We start from the raw sequence: 18,518 nt of genomic DNA on the forward strand, positions 1-18,518 counted from the left end.
GGAATTTCTTTGCTAAAACTGTTGAGAAACTTATGAGAGAACTTTTTGAGTATTTATGTTTAATAAGGCTCCTCTTTTAACAAAGCACTTGGTATAATTTGCTTTAACATCTGTGGACCTGCTGAGTTCCTTCTTTATTCACATTTCACTAGACCTATAATTAAACCCTCTTCAAAAACGCATCACTTCAGGTGTCCTAATGAAGAATCCTGAGGAAGCTGGTAATAGTTCGCTGAGGGAGAGCAACAAAGCTGTTTCGCTACTTACAACTATTTCTTGCAAGATTCATTCTTTGCAGCAGATGGAGGGCTGCAGTAAAAGACAGAGACTCAGGGCTGAAGAGGTCATAAAACTCTCAAGAGCAGGAAATTACATAGGCATATCTGCCAATGTGGTCTATTTATGAAGAGTCATTAGGCGTTCCCAGTCTCTTCAGTTCCTGCTTCCCCAAATAGAACAACAGTATTTTAAAGAGCAGTAAACTCAAATCATCTTGTTTTAATTTAGGCTTATTCTTGCTATTTGCTTTTATATGCTATGCATACAACTCATGCCAAACACAAAAAATATCCACCTGCTACAAAGAAACCAATTAGCTGTATAAGCAAGTAGGGGCTTTTCTCCCTTGAAACTTGATCCTGCAGCCCATGGAGAGTTTTGCAGCCGTAAATACCTACTACAGTATTGATACCACATGATTCGGCCTTTGTTTGAACATGAGTTTTAGCCCCTGATGCTAACAACCTTTGAAGGCCCTGCATTATTATGCTACAGCTGTAAGACTCAGGGAGAAGTCACCAGCCTCCCAAGAGCTGTGTCACACGTCAGTTGAGGGGACCACACTGTGGACCCTTCTTCCTCCTTGGCTGAAGAGCTCCACGAGCCTCACCGGCCTTCTGCCTCTTGGGCTCCAGACAGCCACTGTGAGCAGCTGGACCTGGGCTGCTCCATCAGGGACAGCTATAAACCCTAACAGGCAAGTTCTTACCGGAGCCACTGGGATTTTTGCCAGAGTAAGGAAAGCAAATTTAGACTAACTTCTGTAAGTATAGCAGTGCGCAATGGTCATCAACACGCGAAGGTGCTTGTATAAGGACTAGCGAAAAAAAAGTGATCAGAAGAACCCTGATATCCTTATGCATTCATTTTACTTGAATGCACTGTGAGGTCCTGTTAGAAACAGTATGAGGTACTAATAGAAGTGAAAAGTTAAAAAGTAAGAGTAAACTTCAAGAAAAGATAATTACTAGATGCTGTTTGCAGTCTTCTATTGATTTATCCTTTTGATTTGTACCAAGTATAAAAAAAACCATGGTAAAATACTGAAAACAGTAAGTAAGCTAGGATAAACAGCGTTATGCTTTCCTGAATACACTGTATCAATAAAGGAAAGCAAAACTTGAAGCGGAATACACTCTTAGAACAGTAAAAGGAATGGTATCTCTGTGAAGTAAATACACCAAGTGTTCAAAATAACATCCTTATTACAGAGACCATGAAAACCAATGTATAAATAGGCAAATAAAGAATGAAGACAAAGAAAATTTATTGTATAACGAATACGGAGCCTTGTCTTTATATATGTCTATACACACAAGCATATATACATGTACCTACATACTGCCCTTCTATCTGTACGTTAGTATAAGAGGTTACACACTGATGACAAAATGACTTGCAATTAGGCACCAGTCAAAGTGGGTTCATAAATATTATCACCGTGTAAATCCACAGTGCCCCACAACTCCTTCTAAATATTTCTAATTTATTTTGCATCCTTCCAACACAGTTGTGACATTTTACATTTCTTTAAATAATGTTTAGCAGCAGGAAACAAAGACAACCAGGATCATAAGACCTGGCAGCCCCTTGTACACACTGCTCAGTGTTCCCCAGACCAGCAGCTTCCCCCAGGCTGGTTAGAGCTGCAGAGGGGAGCTCTTCAGGAATTGATGGGAAATATTCTTCAAAAAACACATATTCAAATGCCCTGTGAGTGCACAGGACTACTGATCAGAAGTCATCATGTCCCAAGACTGACCATTATCTTTTCTATCTATTTTGATTTCAAGGACTAACTGGCTGGAATTCAGTTTGCTCCCAAGTGAAGGGCTTACTAAGCTGCAAAACCTTCTACATTACCTGGTATTATTAAAATTGAATAGAAAATAAACTTACCCAAACTAAATGCAAAATATAACCTTGTATATTGCACATCTAGAAGTGCTTAAGGAGATTTTGGGCATTTAGATCCCACTGACGTCAGTGCTAAATGCCCAAGATGAAGTAGTTAGGAAACTGTACAGTAACAGTCACAGAACTGCATGGTATAACTGTAAGTTAAATTCATCTTATTAACTAAATTCTCATGTTTTCAGTTTTGCTGAGAGGGCTCCAAATGTATTGTGGTCATTGTAAAGCCAGATATTCCAAGCTCAATGGAGCACATATTTCATGAACATTATTAAGCAATGGATTAGAAAACTTTTAATATATTTTTTCCTATAAATCTGCTCTAAATATTCAGACAATTGTATACCTTTCAGACTTGAGACAATAATTTTACTCGATGACTTGATTAAATTTCCAAACCAGATAATTGTTCTTTAGAGAAAAGAAAAACATCCAGCTGATGCATTTAATTTATAGCAGACCTTAAAATAAATTGTACAGGTCATTAATTTTATATTGCAAAAGGCCCATAAATTAGATTAAATGCTCAGTTGCATATATTGCACAAGAAAATTAACAGTTCACATTTGGATGCCTTTTGTTGGTCATAATTTCTTTGGAAACAACTCTTCAGCAACTTGGCATATCTTTTTCAAGGTAAACTGAGCTGATGAATGATTTATATATTTATTTCTAGGCTACACACTATACAATCCTCAGATCAAGGAAAGAATCTGAAAAGTTGTTGTGCTGGGCTCCACATCCTGGAGAATATGGAGTTGTTCTAGCACCAGAACTTAAAGTTTGGAGTACCTCTGCTGCTGGTAGGTCCCAAAGCTGAGGTCAGTCACAATATCAAGTCAGTTTTTTGCTACCTGTGACTATGTAGTGTAATTCAGTGAAAGACCAGGTACATTTTATGTGTAGGCCGGAAGAAATGTTAGGGAGTCACATACTTTTTTTTTTGTCCTTGCACACTGAGGCAGAGAAAGTCATGCTCTTAGTGAAATGCATCTGAATCACAGAATCACTAAGGTTGGAAAAGACCTGAAAGATCAACAAATCCAACCATCAACTAACACCACCATGCCCATTAAACCATGTCCCACAATGCCTCGTCCACACGTTCCTTGAACACCTGAAGGGAGCATTTGGAAAAATGTCTTAGTAATCTAACTATCCTTGAGCTATGGCATTTCTCCAGATTTGTCCTCTTCTAAGGAGATTTCTAGGGCCTTCATTATCTCCTTCACATAGACACAAGAGATGCTGAACATAAGCCTAGACCCTTCTAGGCCTTCAATTCTCTGACAAGTCTTTGCTCCAGGACAGCATGGATCTCTGCTTGTTCCTTTGGCCTCACATAACTTCCACTTCTACTTCTTGCTCATAGCACTGAAGGAAGAATTAAAAAGTACAAAGATGAGAAAGATGAGAACAGCATTGTAGGAAGGTTTTAAAAAATCTAGAATAGCAAAGAAATACAATCTGTAACTAAATTAATAAAGTCACACAGAAATGGGGGGTTTTTGTTTGTTTGGGGGTGTTGGTTTTTTGGCGGGTTTTTCAGGGGGTGTTGTGGGGTTTTGTTGTTATTGTTGTTGGTTTTTGGGTTTTTTGTAAAGTATATATTAGTATTCCCATGGAAGCAAAGCAGATTCCCTAATTACTCTAAGAGACTGCAGCTCTACTCAGCAGTAAGCATGAATGGCATATTGCAGCAACAGAGAGAGGAAAAACCCAGTCTTGGATTGCCAAATATTTAAACAGAAGTTAAAGAGCTGTTGGCACGATGGTGGAGTTCTGACAGAAACCGTAAAGAGGCTATTTGCTTGTGTTTTACTGAGCAGTTCTTGTATATTCAATTTTAAGTCTATAGTTCCATCACTATGAAGTATACACAATGTCTGCTCTGAAGGTTAAACATGAAAACACAAATTAGAATGGTGAGATTTTTTTTTTCTTCTGCCTACACCAAGTTTGCTGTGTGTGATCTTGGCAAGTTATTCAATACTCCACTGCTCCATCAGTAAAACGAAAATAAATAGCAGTTATTAGACATAGCAGTTTTGTGGCTAAATCCATCAGTCTTTACAAAGTACTTTAATATATGATGCTGATGAAACTTATAGAAAAGCTTATAAATAGTTATTTCAAAATTCAAAGCCATCCATTCTAAATCCACAAATGCTAAGTAAAATATATTACAGCATAAATATCAAGAGGGATGGTTGGGAGAAAAAGCATATGACATGACTTTAAATCATGAAATGCACATGGGATTTCTCAGTGTATTTGTAGAATGATGGCTATTATTCTTCAAATGCCAGTTGGCTGGATAAATATGAACAGCAGGAATAGCTATAGTTCAATGAACTTTCTACAAATACCTTGGCAGGTGGGTATCGAAATCCCTAAGTGAGTAAGAGATAGATGCCTTGTTACTGATGAAAAGAGCAAGTTGGGGGGATGGGCATCTCTGAACCAGAAACATGTTTTAGGATTCCTGGGAAAGATGAAGACTGGAGCAATTTGCCTTGGCAAATGAAGATAAATGATTTACCATGTCAGTTAACAAGTTAAGGAAATACAGCCCACAATGCAGAGGGATGCGCAGTGAGAGCAGAACACATTTACGTTCAGCATCCCATTTGTAATGAAGCCAATATTTTGGGTTATATCTTCGTGCTTTCTGCTGTGATTTGCAGTGCCACAATGATGGTCAGAGGATACTCTGTCAAGCTACAAGTTAAACCACTATTGCCACAGTACAGCTGTAAATATACAGAAAATTACCATAGCGCTAAAAGAATTCAGCCTGTACTTATCTTTATCATCATTATTCATTTTTTTCCTCTTTCCCCCTCAGAAAGGCATGTTTATAGGAATGTATAAACAACTGGATCTTTGAAGAAGCACTACAGACCAGAAGGGTCCCACTCTGCCTTCCTGGCCTGTCCTCCCCCATCCTGCAATGCCTTGCTAAAACAGGTGTTCAGGAATGAAAAGGGAAGCATTGCCCCTGAATGCCTAGAAGCACAGCCCAGCACAGACCTGGACAAAAATTTTAATTCCTCAGATATTTTTTACAAGGCAGCCATTGACAAGAGCAGTCACCTGGCGGGGAGATACAGGTTGGAAATTTTCCTTTTCCAGTTTACCTGTCCTATATAATTAAGAAGTTTCTGACATTCCTTAAACTATGTAACAGGCGGTTCCTCCTTTCTGTGCTTTTCAGGAGTACGGAATCAGAGAAAGCCTCTCTTTTTCTTTACTTCTTTTTAAAGACTGAAAAAGAAACTAAATTAGAATAGAAAATGCAGTATTTTCCCCTAAAAGGACACTGCTTCCCTACAGAGCTTCTGAATATATGCTTTCCTTTCTCCACTTTCTGGCTCCCTACAGATTTAAATTAAAGGAGCAGAATTTGTCCTCAGACTAACCTATTTTTTTTTTAATCAACATGGATGTTTTGATCTCTTTCCTCTAGACTTCCAGGCTGAATAGCCCCACAGAATTAATATGGCTGCTGAAATATATAGAGTTAACTGAATCAGGCCCTTCATTCCTGCCCAGCAAGTGTTCTGATAGCTCTCACAGTCATGGACTCTGCGCTGCTTGCTTCTCTTTTTCCCATTTCAAGAGCCTCAAGCACTCTGAAAGCCAATACACACTTCCTTTACCCTTCCAATTAAGCCAACTGCATTATCACAAATTATAAGCAGATAATAAAAATATAAACATCAGCAACAGGCAACCAGAACCTTCCAGCCTCCAAATCCCAAATACCTTCAAAGAGTATAATGAACAACTTTGGGAAATGCAGGATTTTTTCAGTACCAAGGTAAAAATCACTCCCATTCATTCACTTCCTAGGAGCGTACAAACCATGCTTACTGCCCGTGGGAAAATGGTATCTAGCTGCACTGTGACCAAAGATCCCACATTGCAATACTTCACATGCACTAGGGGTTGTTGAGCACAGTATAGAATTAGAGGGAAGGTTTTGTGGGCTAAAGACTGTTTTCAAATTGGCCCAAACTGCTCTTATAGGAGTAAACTGTGGCTGTGTTGAAGTATATGAGGGCAGAATTTAAACTCTTTTTTCGTGAATGAAATTCTAGCTATAAAAGGGCCTATAAACGTTTTAGCAATACCTACCAGTGTGTTCTAGCACAAGGCCATTCGGCAAAGACTTTACATATGCACTTCTCTTCAAGCACACACTTCAGTCACATTTTTAAGTGCTGTGCCAAACTGAGACTTGCAAGGGTAGCAACTATTTTTCTTTTTATAATGAACTTGCATCTTTCCTCTCTTTGCCTTCTCCTGCTTTATGGAAAACCTCAAAATGGATTTGAATTCTATTTAAAAGTTGAAAAAACTTTCCCTAGATCTCCAAACAACAGATTATTAGAAAAAGAGGGCTAACTGGCTGGCTCTACAACTGTACCAGCATCAGTCTCAAAGACTCTCAGATAATTAGAGAGATGAAGTTAAAACTGCGGTGCATTTATGATGATCAATAAAACATGATTGTGTCAGTGCAAGACATAACCAAACACTGGACAAACTTCCCGGCCACAGAGTTTTTCAATTTCAGTAGGAATGCTGGCTTGGTATGCAACCCACTAAACTGTGCTATAAAACAGCAAAACAGGAATAAAATAATGAAATTCAAATATAGGCATGGGAAGGTCTGAACTGTTTTTATTTTACAGCCTACTCTAACTACAGCAAACTTCTGCAGATAAAGCTGGACATAACTTCCTATCCTGAAGACCTCACCTTCAGGTTATTATCTATACCTGCCTGGGGAAAAAAATGTAATTCATTAACATTTCTGGGTCATCCCTTGAAGCTAACAGCAATTTTGTTTGTGTAAAAAGTAGAACAATAAACCATAAATTTGCAATCAAGAAGCAGCACGTAATAAGTGTTTACACTTAAATTTAATGTGAGCTGTGTGTGCTTATTGCTTCTCAAGCTCAGGCCACATTTCAGTCCCTTGGAGACAGATCATAAAATCTAAGCGAATATTTAGTTTGTACATCTCCTAAATGTGTCTTGCACATAATCATAAAAAAAAAAAAAAATTAAAAAAAATCCCAATGCCCAGCTCTTAAAGGGGAATGCAAGATGCATACATCAGAGGATAGATTAGTTTCTGTAGTTCTCTGCTATTACCCACTATAACAATAAGGGGAGGTGGCAGCCAGTCTTTTCTGCAGGCTGGAAGACTTTTCTCTCCAGAAGCTCTTTCAGGATCTTTAACAATGCTGCAAAACTTATTGCCACTCTTGCAAATGGCCTGGGCCTTTTGGGCCAACTAAATTCCAAGCTCCAAGATCAGAGAGAAATCTTAAACATCTACATCTTTTTCAGTCCACCCATGCATAGGACGCCACTTGCATAAATGTTTAAATAACAGTAGCAATGTAAATGCAGTAGTAAATAAGGAAAGTTTTCCATAACGGGAGCCTAGAGATGCGAGCCCAAATATTCCAAAGCATAAAGTCTGGTTTTAGTTTTTGTTGTTGCTGGTGGTTTGTTGTGTTGCTTTGGGTTGTTTTTTTTTCCCCCCACTGATCGCTTTATTAATCTGGAAAACATAATTTAAATTCCTTTTCAAATTAAGGGGGGGAATTCATATACTTCGCAAGCAAAGAATAACATCTTTAAAAATCTATTTTTTTTTAAACCTATCACTATTTCTGCAGAACGAAAAAAACCCACCGTCGGTGATAAAACAGCGACGCTGAAAAGCACTGATTGCATTCGAAGATCTATCAGTTCTGTTTTCAGCCAGATACCTACTCTACAGGAAACTTCAGCATGATCTATAGCATCAGAGGCACAGCATTTTACGTGGGCTCTGTGTAAATACATGTGTTATACAGCATTTGTCACTAATCTTTCTGCTTAAACGTTTATGAAGATACACTCCCAGTAAAAGCTGCTATCATATTTGTGCAATAAAATAATAGTATTCTACCTCTTAAAATGCTCATTTTCTGAGGAGGATAAACTTTTTAAACAGTCAAAGGATTCAAGTCAGCAGTGCTGCAAACCAATTGCTTTGGAAATCTTTCTTCTGACTAGTAATTACTGAATCTGGATTATTATTCTCAAAGTTTAATTACAGGAAAAATAATTTTACAGTTTGTGAAACACCATGATTCTCTTCTCTCCAAGAACTCAATGGCAAAACCAAAAAAATTGGGACATAGTCCTTTGAAATTGTCAAAGTTCCAACCAGCAGAAATCTGACCCAGTATTTTTCTATCCTTCAGACACACTTGTGTTTAGGAAAGAAACTTACTACATTAGACTATAAAACATGGCAGTTTGGGATCTGCTGTATAAACAGCCGAGAGACACATCCTTCTGCTGTTGCAAGACTGAGTGAGGACAAGAACATCAGAAAAGCAAAATCTACAGCAGTCCCAAACTAAGCTTTGCTGTCTCTGCACTGATCAGAGCCCTTAGTCAACTCTAATCTGGGTGTTTTTCCAGATAGACACAGGTTATTCGATCAAAGATCTGACTGGGATTTAAAAGCTTAGATTAGGGAATTCAAGGAGGAGAATGAAGAGAGAAGTTACAGCCCTGAATTTGGTGAAGCAAGAGGAAGCTGGAAAGATAACTGGGCTATTGCAGAAAAACGCAGCTCTCACACTCTGAGACACTAACGATGCATTTTTAACTCGGCGAGGTAGTCACTTTTTCAAAACCACCTTCCTATTTGTAAAATTAGGGTATTACTTTACTTCTACAAGGTCTTCCAAGAATAAGAATACTAATGAATATAAAGTGCATAGCTGTGATGATTATGGGAACAATTGAGAAAGCTGTAAGACAAGTGTGGCCTGCAAACAACAATGGAGAAGTAGAGTGCACAAATAGCCTGCTGATGAGTGAGAGGAGTCAAAGTCTGGGGTTGAACCTCAGAGAGCACCTAAACAAAGTTGGGAACACAAGCTGGATTCAAGCTCGCATAAAGACACAACATTAAAGGATTAAAATTAGTCCATGAAGCTGAAATAACACAAATTCATATCCAGGAAAAAACAAACAAAAAAACCCCAAAATGCAATTAAGTACAAAGTTTGACCTTGGTATGGCAGAACTGCCAATCCTTAGGCATCGCAGCTGAGGCAGAGTATAAACCTGCCTCCTTTTAAACACCAGACCCCTTTTCAGGATGTATACATGGCTAGCTCAAGAGGCTGACAAAAGGTAATGGTAGTTCCTTTTCTCCATTCTGACAAGCTTACTATTTTGCAAGAACCATTCTGCAGGTCATTTATGCTATTCTAGAAAATGGCTCTGAATTGAAACAAAATCAGTGTTACCAACTCTGGAACAAACATCCATGTAATCGTGCATGAAACAAAATAGGGGCTAAAAAAACAAACAGAAAAACAGGCTAAGCAAAAACAGATAAGACAAGTTTTCAAACAAAGTGTACTAAAATAAAAAATTCTTCGCTATGTTAGAAACTTAGACTGTTGTCAATGCCTTCGTTATCTTCTGTGGCACATTATACTTGTGGCTGCTGCTATTTTACCACGTGCCTGAAGACTGCTATGGGGAAGAGCGTTACTGATGGCCTGCAGTGCACGGGGGCATGTGGAACAGACATTCATAGCACAACGGCTTCTCATCCCAGGGAAAGACTTGATGACTTAGGTGGTCCCTTCTAGCTATGCTATCCTAGGAAAGAAATTATTAGGACAACTTACTATTATTATTATTATTATTTTATTTGTGCATTAGAAAGATGGAAATGCCTCCAACAGCTTGCAGTATTAGAAGTGAAATGAGAAGGTTTGGGAAGGGTAAATACATTAACATTAGCAAAACTAGAGGCAATTATGTTTTTGCTTACCTTGATGTGTAATAGGGGAAAGACCCCTTTGGTTTTCTGTGGTCGAATGCAAACATGAAAATCTGTGTGCTTCCACAGTGTACAACTATACCTTCCAAATATTAAGTCTTGCATAATTTGCATAATAAACTGAAAAACCATTGCATTACATGTACTTTATTCATAAAACCCTGTTTTTAAAAGGAAATTAATAACAGATGTAATAAAAAGTAAATGGAAACCAGAACTGATGATAATCTATAATGGTGATTCACGCTATCCATTTTCTTTGTTTTGAGACTACAACTTAGATCAGTATATATATATATGTTTAAATAGGAACCAGTAATAAATTGTGTTGATATTGAGGTCAGGTTCCTGCAATACACCGAATGCTAAGCTTCTAGTCCATAAATGCCCTCACTGCAAATAAACCATAGATCTATTATCTTTACAGCAGCTGCAATCTGGAAAATGTGCTCTTTTTTAATTTAGTTGCCTCATGAATATCGTATTAACCAAGAAGCAACCTGAATGAGAAATATGCTATAAAGTAAAAAAAACCTAACCGTATGAATGTTTTTTCAGCCATTCCCCCCTTTCCTGTCATCGAATAAAAGTAAGGTTTCTACAAGACAAAATGATCTGTTCTTATAGGGCTTACAGGACATAGCCAAATTCTCAACAATAAGTCTCAATTAGAGATGACTAGAAAGTTTATTCCTACTCTAAGTCAAAATTTTGATCTTGTTCTGATTAAAAGTAAATAGTCAATGTTTGCTGTAGGATATGAAATGAAAAAAATATGTGTATAAACACACATAAACTCCAAAACAAAGTGCTTTTCAATTATGCTTATACATTGTAATATAATAATTTTAATTTAAAAGTCAAAATTAAAAATTTGAAATGAGACATTTTATCAGCATCAAAATAAGAAACTCAAAATTACTTGTCCTGACACTTCCCAGTTCAAATATTTGACAAGAGCATATCAACTTTGACATAATTTTCCAATTTCAACTAGTTGTTTCTTTGAAAAATTTTTGACTAAGCCCATATGACACCTGGTAGCATTAAAAAGAAGTCAGGTATTCTACTTTTCCAGAGTTTGTTCTAAGAGTATTTATAATGCTCAGAGGTTTAAAAATACTACATTCATTCTCCTCGTAATTTTACTTTCGCCTCCCCTACCTCTTGCAAAATGTAGTCTTTTCTGTCTATCTCTCTTTTTTAAATCTCACTTGACTAACGAGAGCAGGTCTGATCCATCTGACCTAGAGCATGGCCACATGAAGTACTGAAACACTGCAAGTGACGAGAAAGCAATCTCTGAAGCAGGCAGGAAGGGCAACAAGGAGATGAAGGATGGGAGAGAAGAGCCTAGAAACTCTGAAACCAGTCCTGCCACGAAAGGATTCCTAACAGAGGGCCTTGGGTTTATGTCTCAGGGTGACTGAGGTTGAGTTGCAAATACGTACTGTCTGGCTTGCAAATTCAAAAGGAGAGTCACTTGCACCCACACAGGGAAGTCAAAACATGCAGCTGGAGAATATCATGAAGCAGCTATTTAATAAAGACTCATGCTGGCTCCCAATTCTCTATGAAGGCCAAGACAGCAATTCTGAATGGATTTTTAGTTCAGCTGCTGACTCATCAAAAGAAGAACCTGCATAGTGATGCACTCCCTCTTAATACTTCACCCTTCAGAAAACACTGAAGTTACAATAGATGACACTTGCCTTTTACAATCAGACTAACAACTCTTGTGAAGAGGAAAGCTATAATTATTCAGCCCAGATGCAGTATTGCCCATTTAATATTTGCAGGATTCACATTATGACCAAAGGAAAAAAAAATGCTTGACTAGAATAAATATGACTCAAAGTGCTTATTGCTGGATAACCACTGTGTCCTATTCTGCTGCTAAATGCAGACAAAACTTCCAACAGAATCTGCCCTACTAACTACAGCAGTTAAGGAAAGCTGCAGTAAAAACTAAATGGCATAGCATTCCTGTAACATAAGCAGCCCTTTGACACAGTACAATTACATCTATAAAGAAAAGGACCAGAGCTCCTAGCATCAGCTGTGAAACAACATATACTTGAAACTTTACTCGTGATAGGTTAAATGGAAAGGTTTATATATTCCATTGGTGGAACTCTCCCTATTCAAGTCAATGATTTTTCACTCAAAATGACATGGGTTAAGTGATGCCTGCCTAAAGTTCAAAAAAGCCACTATGAGAATATCTTAAAGAAAAAAAAAATCTGCTTAGAATGGAACCTAGATAGTGTTCATATTAAAAGATAAAAGTTCTAAACCAAGTAAGAAAGAAATCTGATTTTAAAAGCCTTATTTCATGACATAAGAACTCTAAGTACAGCAGCATTTTAAATGTCTTTACCTTGTCTGCAGCCACAAAAAGTGTACGTTAAAATCACATTAAAGCCACATATATCATTGACAAACGAGAGACAGAGGCCTCGAGCTAAGAGAGCACTTGAATTCATGCTTGTATTTTATCTAGCTGCAGAGTTCAAGGTGAACCCTTGTGTACTTAAAGCTACCCACACAGAGTGATTCAAGATAGCTGGGTGAGACCTTGAAAGGTCACATTGACAAGCCACTTGCTCCAAGGCAGGAACAGCTGTCTTTCTGGACAGAATGACATTTCAGACATATGTTTATCTAACCTGTTTCAGTGATGAAGACTACTCAAGAGATAATCTACTCCCCTAGCCTTAACATTTAGAAATCTGCCTTGCTGCAATTTAAGTCATTACTTCTTGTTGAGGACAAGTTATTCCCTTCTTCTCTGCAGAATCCTTTTACACACTTGAAGATTGTTACCATGTCACCTCTTGGTTTTATTCTCTCTAGCAGTGTTCTGTTCTTTCTTTCTTCATATGACACTCCTCAATTAGTCCACATATTTCTTAAAGTGCAGTGCTTGAAACTGAAGGGAATATTCCTGTTGCAATCTTACCATTGTCGAGTAGAGCAGATGCATCACTCTTGTGATGTCTTGTCTTGTATCTATCTTCATATTAATCCTTACATTTCTCTTGATGTTTCATCCCATCAGGATATTTGCTACTTTTGAAACTGCGTGTCCAACTCGAGTATCAAGCCTGACCCTGGATCTTGTCTAAGAACCTGCTCCATTTGCCTGTTTCAGAAGAGAGAAAGGTTGGGCCAAATGCAACTTGAAAACACACTGCTATGCGCTGCCTTTTGGTTGAGGGAGATGAAAATGTTACACAAGCTCTTTCAAACCCAAAATTTACACAGATACTTAGCACAACTGATTGCTCAATGCTGACAGCAAGGAGTGCTAATTGAAGCTATGTTTATTAGTTGGATGAGGCAAAAGAAAAGAGAAAGAAATGGAGGAAGTGTTCCATGATGAGACACAGCACCCAGCACTCACAAACATTACCTCAGGGCAATGTTTTATGCTCATTTGTCAGAAGCCACAAACAAAACCAAAACCCACGTGCACTTAGCATGGCTTCTCTGCATACTTCTCCATGGAAAGTAATCTCCAGGGTTCATCCAGTTCCTGCTGTGATTATGCAATTCTCCAGTTTAGTAAATATGACATCTGCCAGTTGAACTGCATTAACACTCCCAGCTCAGCCCTCATCAAACCTAATAGTTGGATATAATTTCACACGGCTGGCAAGCCTGCAACATTTCCTTGTACTAGATGAGAAATGTTCCTGTCAAATTACCTTTTGGTCACTCTGTAGAGAGCCCCCAGCACACGCTTACCTTAACTACTGCCTTATTAAATTGCTTTGGTATTCATTTTCCTTAGGAAGCATGAATCACACCGGGAATTCAAAATACACTCACACCAGTTACCCTAGCTGTTCTCTCAGTCTAAGAGACTGCAGCCTCGATAAGTTTTGAAATTGGGGCTGCTACAGAGCTTTCTTTTTGCCAGTGCTTTCAAGGTTACCAGCAGCAGAACTGCTCAGTACTTCGACAGTCCAAGGAAACCACAGTGACTTTTATCAAAAACAGAGTCAAATGATGCTTTTATTTTTATTTCTGTTAATAAGAAATTTTTATTTCCTTAGTGGAGAAAACCACTCAACTGAGCGTCTTTCTTGTGTGGCAGCTGTCTTTAGCATAATTCAAAGCAAAGCAACTTTCCAGGCATTGCTGCATAGTAGTCCTGCAGGAAATACAAGCTTCATGTCTAAACCTCCATCTCCTGAGGTCTGTGCAGGTGCAGGGACCTGCAGCACTGCTCCGCTGAAAATGTGCCAAAAAGTCCTTAATGAAAATGCTGACTCACCATAGGTCTGTGACTATTTTCCTTGGTGGGTCTCTCTCATCACCTAACATTATGAGTTCCCTCATCTACCTCCCTCATGGTCTCAAGAGTCTCTTCCCCTAAAGGAAACAGCCCTCCTGAACTGCAAATAGTTTTAGAGGAATCTGGTATTCAGCAAGGCAGTAGATGTTGTCCCAGCATCTTGCTTTAAATGTCCTGTATGTGTTGCTAATAAATTGTTGCCCAGAACAAAAGAACTTTTCAAACTATAAAGACCTTTTCCTCATTTTCTACATTTGTTTACAGTGTAGAGAGCTGGTTTCCCTATTATTTATCATCAACTCCAAGTTAAGTATCAAACAAAACCTAGCGTCTGAGTCAAGTATTTGCTGGGTTTTAAGTGCCTATGTGAGGATGTAAACTCTGAAAAGGAATATTTACAGCCAAACAAAAACACTGCCTTCCCCAAGGGATTTTTAAATCTTCAATGAACTATGAGTACTGATATTACTCTAAATTTGTGGAAATGAGTTTCTGTGAAACTGAATTTAATACCTAAGTCAACCTTATCGTAGTCTTAATTTACCCTCTATTTACTAGCAATATTTCAAACCACTTTTTCAGAGGAAATGACAAGGACAAAAAGCACAAAAATAAAAGTAAGAACGAGGATGAAAGTTAAAAAAGATTCCTACTTTAGAGGGAATCCTTAGTAAAATACTTATGACATGTAAATAGGGTTTACTCTCAAATGTCACTGGGATCCTCTAACCCAGTTGTCCCCATTTACATACCATGTGCAGGAAAAAAAAACCATGTAATTTTGAATGCAAAGAGAAAAAAAACCCTGACATACATGTTGTCTGATACTATATTTCTTTTGATACTGCTAAGATAAAAGCTGAAGATTGGAATGGGTAATGACATAAGTCTGATTTCGGTTGTTTGGTTTTTTTAAACAGAGTAAAGCTCAGGCAATACCAAAAATGTGACTATTTCAGCAGTAGATAAATGCTAGATAAACACTGCTTAATGGTAGTTTATCCCATAAAAATAATTCTACCCCTCTTTGAATGCTGATGCCTGGAGACAGCTGCAGCCCGATGAATATAAATTATACCAGGATTCCGGAATATGCTTTGACAGAAGAAAAATTACAATAACAGCCTCCTAATTCTGACTGATGGCGTTTGCAAAAGAATGTAGCATTTTTAAGGCTTCTTGTGGCAACACTTCAACAAGCAGTGAGTCCTCACTTAAACAACCAGGAGCCTTAATTGTTGTGCGAGCTTTCAAAAGACCATTTGCTTCAGTTCACTAAATTCATGCCATATTCAGTTTGGTGGCTGTAAAGCACACATGCACACAAATCTTATGTTGACGAAGAACCTTCATCCTTGATCTATAGCATTTTTGTCAGCAAAAACGAAGCTCTGCCCGGGCCCGGGGGAGGACGGACGGACGGACGGAGCGCTCCTGCTGAGGAGCCGCATCCCGCGCGGCCGCCGCTCTGCCCTCTAGCGGGGACAGCCCCGCTCCTGCCCGCGCGGCCTCGCAGGCTCACACCCCGGTCACAAAAATCTGGATTTTAGGAGCACCCAGAGGCAGCCGGACAAGTTCGACATGCCTAGAAAATTATCTGACTTGCATTGATCCGACCTGATTTTACCCAGCAAAGTAATTCTGGGGAGCTGGCAAAAAATGCCGGTGCATTTTTTTTCTGTCTCTGTTGGACTCATGGCATATCCCTTTGGTAGCATCCTCAGAAACCCTCTCCTGGCTCCAGCTCTTCCACGGCATGCTAAACGTATTTCTTGCTACTGTTCCTTCATTCAGTTTCAATAAGATGTTTTGCTACTGAGTATTCAAAGATCATGTCAAAACAACCTCCCTTTAAGAATTTGCAGCTACTTCAAAGATTTATTTTTTACTTTAATTCTTCAAAGGTTTTATCTGAGGTATACAATAGATACTAAATAGAGAAAAACTTTGAAACAGCACTTTTTATGTTGACTCCCAGAGACTGAAGTTGAGTTTCCCTGGCTTTACATAATAATTACCCTCCTCTTACTGATTATACACAGTCCGTCACTGCATTTTTTCCAAAGAAGAGCAGTATTAAAAACAAAAAAAAGGAATGATGTAAACATGTTAAACACAACCCTGATTATGCTAATGACATTTAATTATTGCTGTCATAATACAGTCTTTTTAACCAAGAGGGAAGGAAAAGATGCCAAGGTTATAAACATCTAGCTGTCAAAACTAACATCAGATTGTCCATCTTACTAGTTGAAGAACAGAATTGCTTGGTATAGTTTCTTCAGAATGTACTAAATATCAAAATAATATTTGCCTGATTATAAACTCCTTGATACTTCATATCACAATCAGGAAGATGTTAATAAAGGACACAGGACATTAATAAAGGATTTACAGATAAGCAAGCTGTTGGTATATCTTCTATTTAGCACCTCCTGGTGCAGACATTGATGACTATTACAACTTAATAGCCTAAATCAGTGATGTTCAGTGATTATTTGCCCACTGATAAATTATATTTCATTTAGTCAGCACTGACATTTTATTTTCCGGATACAATGGCTGGAAGTTTAATAGACTTTGTGAGCTCAGTCCACTGCCACACAACATATTCATTTGCTTTTTTTAATCTCACCACCACACTTTATTTTTCCTTATAACTAACATTAACAAATACCAACATTTGTTGCCTAAAGCCCTGAGAGCAGCGGCATGAATTTTGCAGCAGTACATGAAAAGTGTCCTCCTGGTTTTTCCCTTTGGCCCCAAGAGACATGTGAGCCCCAGCAACCTGCTGAGCTACCTTGTCATTTAGCAATTCCCAAACCCAGCAGTAGGCCCCTGCCTGGGAAAATCCCCGCTCTGTCTGGCACATGATCTCACTGGACATTTCAAATAACTCCCCAGTCTCTCTTGTTCGGGTCAGTTACGCTGTGACCACAAAATTCTTCACATTTGTATCAAACCTTTTAGAAAAGAAAGAAGGGACAATTCTGTTGCACCAAGGAGACCCCGTGGACATGTTTCATCTGATAATAATCTGGCTGGTATTTCAAATATAAAGAAAGGCACAGCTTTTGAAAATATCTGTAAGCTAGAAGCTGCTGCAGCAAGGTCCCCTGACACACAAAACCCACGACTTTCCTCACTTCTTTCTTAAATATCTATCCACAAACACACCAAACTTCCCTTTAGCAGCTTTCCCCTCCACAGCACAGGAATGTGGGATACAGAAGGCTTTAGTGATCAAAAGGGAACCCCAGGCTGTGGGAAACAGCGGCTGGAGAGAAAGCACTCCAGGTGCTGTGCGTCATGCATTAACAGGTGTCTCCGAGGAGGACTGGCAAGAGGACCCTAATACTATCAACAAGCAAACTTAGTCAACAGAGCGAGCCTCTCGCTCCCAAGGAACAGGTCCCACAGCCCTGTGGGGCTTCTTCCATTCATTATCTTGCGCTTTCTCTCAACGCCTGGTTTCCAGGGAAGGCTGCAAGCTACTGACTTCCGCGGGGGCGAAGAGTGCCCGCTAGCTCTTCCAGGCAGGATCTGTAGGAAAACTTTGCCTCCCCTTCCACGGCTCGCTGCTGGGAGAGCAGCGGGGCCCCACGGCGGGCAGGCGGGGGGAGGTTGCCGGGGCGCCCCGGACCGCTGCTCCCGCTGCCTGGGGCTCCCGGGGGAGCCGGTGTCTCCGTCCCTCCCTTCCCGGCGCTTAGGTGGGAGCCCTTGGCCTTCAGGAGCATGTAGTACATGGCTGGGAAAGAGGCTCCGGGGACCCCGCGAAGGGGCTGTGGAGGGGAACAGCACCGGCTCCCGGTGATGTGGGGCAGATTTATTAAAGGAGGAAGTCCCGAATTCTCATTAAAATAAATAAATGAAGTAACGGAGAGTTCTTTCCGGAGAAGCCGGGGGAGGGAGGGGTGGAAAGCCGGGACCGCGGCCACCCGGGCCTCCCTCGGGAGCCGGGGGAGCCAACCCCCAAACGGCGTTTGCCCTCTCCGGGTACGCGGCCCGCGGAGCTGCCGGCGGAGCCCACACCGCACCGGTGCTGCGGGAAGGCGGCGCGGCGCCCTGACCCCGGCCCTCCCCCGCCCCGGCCCGGCCGCGCTGCCCCGGGCTCCGCGGCGCTGCCCCGGCCAGCCCCGC

At 39.7% G+C, this 18,518-nt stretch overlaps 1 protein-coding gene across 1 annotated transcript in view; it reads right to left on the minus strand.

The window, feature by feature from the left end:
* PLXDC2 (plexin domain containing 2) overlaps positions 1 to 18,518 on the minus strand; it is a 283,797-nt gene that overhangs the window by 265,058 nt on the left and 221 nt on the right. The window lies entirely within an intron of this gene.

This window comes from Gavia stellata, chromosome 6 (genome assembly GCF_030936135.1).
Source record: "Gavia stellata isolate bGavSte3 chromosome 6, bGavSte3.hap2, whole genome shotgun sequence".
Lineage (NCBI taxonomy): Eukaryota > Metazoa > Chordata > Aves > Gaviiformes > Gaviidae > Gavia > Gavia stellata.